General features: G+C 40.4%; 1 non-coding gene across 1 annotated transcript; it reads left to right on the forward strand.

Annotated features, from left to right (window-relative positions):
* Positions 1–1,387: 1,387 nt before the first annotated feature.
* On the forward strand, positions 1,388–1,494 carry LOC142423539 (U6 spliceosomal RNA). Its single transcript, XR_012779169.1, has one exon. It is a non-coding gene; the product is annotated as a U6 spliceosomal RNA (small nuclear RNA).
* The last annotated feature ends 2,080 nt before the right edge of the window (positions 1,495–3,574 follow it).

Raw genomic sequence — 3,574 nt, forward strand, 5'->3', positions numbered from 1 at the left:
TTGCAGCGTGATGACTTCATTTGGAGGCACAAAGGAGATAAATAGCTCGTTGGAGGCAGGACACACTCACTCCATGCAAGACATTGCCGTGATCTATACATATAGAGATACACTAGAGCCCGGGAGCTAAAGGAGTCACATGGAGACCTCTGCCAGCACTGAGTTGCTTCCACTTCGACTGAATCCACAAGTCTTTGCACCTACTGGCCTATTATCTTCCTGCATTCGGCATTATTGCATGGCTGCGTGAGTCTAAAGAGGTATTTATGGACTAGTATTGGACTTATGGACTTGATCTGAACTGTTGGGATGTTTTCTCAATATTCATTTGCTCTTGTATATAAAGCTCTTTCTTACACACATATGAGTGTCTATGAATTTGTTTCTCTAGTCTACCCGGACTAATACACCTTACAACTGGACCAATAAATAACATCATAATAAGCAAGGTAAAATATTGATGTTTATTTGGATCCACAATAAATGCTAATGGAAGCAGCAATCAATAAATCAAATAATTTATTGCATTGGGCAGCTGCAAAAGGCCTCTTTAAAGTGTTAAAGATCAAAGATCTCATTTTGAAGAGTAAGGTATGGCTCACACAGTCATGGTATTTTCAGTCATCTCTTAGGCATACAAAAGTTGCAGAATTCTGGAATATTAGAAATATTAGAATAAGGACTATTAGAAAAGAATTGATGCATTTGATTGTGGTGCTCACGTACAGTGGACTGCCAGAAGAACAAGCACACCTGTGTTGGAAGAAATACAGAGTTCTCTTTAAAAGCAAGTGTGGCAAGCTTTTGGACATGTTAACAGTTCTGTAGAAGGACCTCATGTTTTGTAAAGTAAAGGGTTTTTTTAAAAAAAGAAAAGGACTCTGAGTGATTGTCAGGCTTGCACGAGTGCCTCCTTTGGTCGTACGTTGAAACAATGTGCATCTGAATTAACTCGATGGCTCCTAAGAAGATCAAGTTAAACACAAGATTAGAGAATACATTACCATGAGATGTGTTCTATGAGAAATGCTAAAAGGACTCTTTCCAATTAAAAATAAAATACTCTAGACAATATCTTGAAGACTTAAAAAGAAAAAATATGAATTGTGGTAGGCTGACTTGACTAGAGAAACAAAACCAGTGACACTCTTATAAGTGTAAGAAAGAGCTTCATACCAAGAAGTAATTATACATCAAACCTGTCCAACTCAAGTCCATAGATCTGATACTAATCCATAAGCCCTTCTTCAGACTCACCCAGCCATATGCAATGATGCAGAATGCAGGAAGATCACAGGCCAGTGAGTGCAAGAGTGTGTGGATCCTATGATGGTGGTTCTAACAGGTTTCAGAGAAGCTCACCAGCAAGAAGGTGAAGACAGAGTGGGTGCTCACTTCGGCAGCACATGTACTAAAATTGCAATCATACAGAGAAGATTAGCATGGCCCCTGTGCAAGGATGACATGCAAATTGGTGAAGCGTTCCATATTAAAAAAAAAAAAAAGACAGAGAGTGGGTGAGGGGAGTTCCCTGAGCTCTTCTTATGAGAAGGCCACACTCAGAGGCACCATCAGGCTGTGACCTGATTGACAGGTTAGACACCACCCCTACACTTTTATATCTTCAAGTTGACATGAAATTATGTAACTACCACAGACCATCCCTTATCAACTTGACACCTTCGAACAACTCTTTAGCCATACTTAATTTAAAAAACAAAACAATAATAAAATCATATCTGTGCCTAACAGGATAAAACTAATATATATACAGCTCAAAATGTGCCAGTCTCATTTAAATATAATATTCTATTAGTGAACAAAACAAAAACATTTTATGCCTAATAACTGCGGTTAAGTGAACACCTATACCATTATCCTATAATTCAATGAACATATCCCCCCACCTGTGAAAATTTGAACACCAGCCACTTCATGCCTTTATTCCTCTGTGGCCGTTACATAATCTGGTGTCAACTTGCAAAGGGGTGAAGTCTAGACTGTCAATCAAGTCACAGCTTGATTACCTCATTTGGAGGCACTACTGAGATTAATAGTTTCCTGGAAGCCAGATACACACACATTCTCTGCATCATCTTATTGCTGATAAGACACATGAACATACGATAGAACCCTGGAGCTGGAGGAGCCATGTGGAGACCCACAACAGCACTGAGATGCTTCCACAGCCATTGGATCCATAAGACTTTCCTGTGACCTTCCTGCATTTGGCATCATTGCATGCATTGCATGAATCTAAAGAGGATCTCATAGACTGGTATTGGACATATGGGCTAATATTGAACTTATGAACTTGATCTGGGCTGGACTGGGATGTTTTCTAATATATAATTGTTCTTGTATATAAGGCTCTTTTTTTTCTAGTTCCTTTTTTTTAATTTTAACAATTTATTAGGGGCTCATACAATTCTCATCACAGTTCATACATATACATACATCAATTGTATAAAGCACATCTGTACAGTCTTTGCCCTAATCATTTTTTTTCTCCTCTTTTCTTTTTTTACATTTTATTAGGGACTCATACAACTCTTATCACCATCCATACATATACATACATCAATTGTATAAAGCACATCCATACATTCCCTGCCCCAATCATTCTCAAGGCATTTGCTCTCCACTTAAGCCCCTTGCATCAGGTCCTCTTTTTTTTCCCCTCCCTCCCCTTTCCCCCCTCCCTCATGTGCTCTTGGTAATTTATACCTCGTTATTTTGTCATATCTTGCCCTATCCGGAGTCTCCCTTCCCCCCTTCTCTGCTGTCCCTCTCCCAGGGAAGAGGTCACATGTGGATCCTTGTAATCAGTTCCCCCTTTCCAACCCACTCACCCTCCACTCTCCCAGCATCGTCCCTCACACCCTTGGTCCTGAAGGTATCTTTTTTATACACAGATGAGAATCTCCCTATATTTGTTTCTATAGTCAACCCTGACTAACAACCCCTGCCCCCAATTTTGGGTATCCAGTTTCTATACTGCCCATTTATATCAGTCCAGGGCTCTGTGGAGACAAGAATTTTCTTTGATGTGAAAAATCTTCATTCCAGTTGGAACCTTGTGAGTTTGCATCCATAAGCAAAGTCAAATCAGGACAAATCATCTATAAAGTCAGCAGCAATATGGCAATACTAATACCAATTCATAGGCTCAAAATCATATCTTCATCTGGTTGGGTTCTGGTAGACCGCCTCACTTGGCCTGACCAGGGTGTCCATTGGCTGCCTTGCCTTTCGACCATGGGCCCCATCACAAATTCTCAACAACAGTAGTGCCCTTGTACTAGGTCATGCCATAGACTCAGTTTCCTCAAAACTCTATAATTCAGAACAACCACCACACCACTCCCATACATATTCTCCTCTAGACCCTGTGAACCAGGGCCATGGGTTGTCAGTGGTAAGACTCAACCCATCTCTATTGCTGCTTTTCTTCCACTTCCACTCAATAAGTGAATACAAGTGGTTACCTATCAAGTATTTCAGGCTGTCCACAGGCTAACAAGCTTTCAGTGCTAGAGAGGACAGTTCCTTCATGGCTCCATATTTTTCCAGC

This window comes from Tenrec ecaudatus, chromosome 12 (genome assembly GCF_050624435.1).
Source record: "Tenrec ecaudatus isolate mTenEca1 chromosome 12, mTenEca1.hap1, whole genome shotgun sequence".
NCBI lineage: Eukaryota > Metazoa > Chordata > Mammalia > Afrosoricida > Tenrecidae > Tenrec > Tenrec ecaudatus.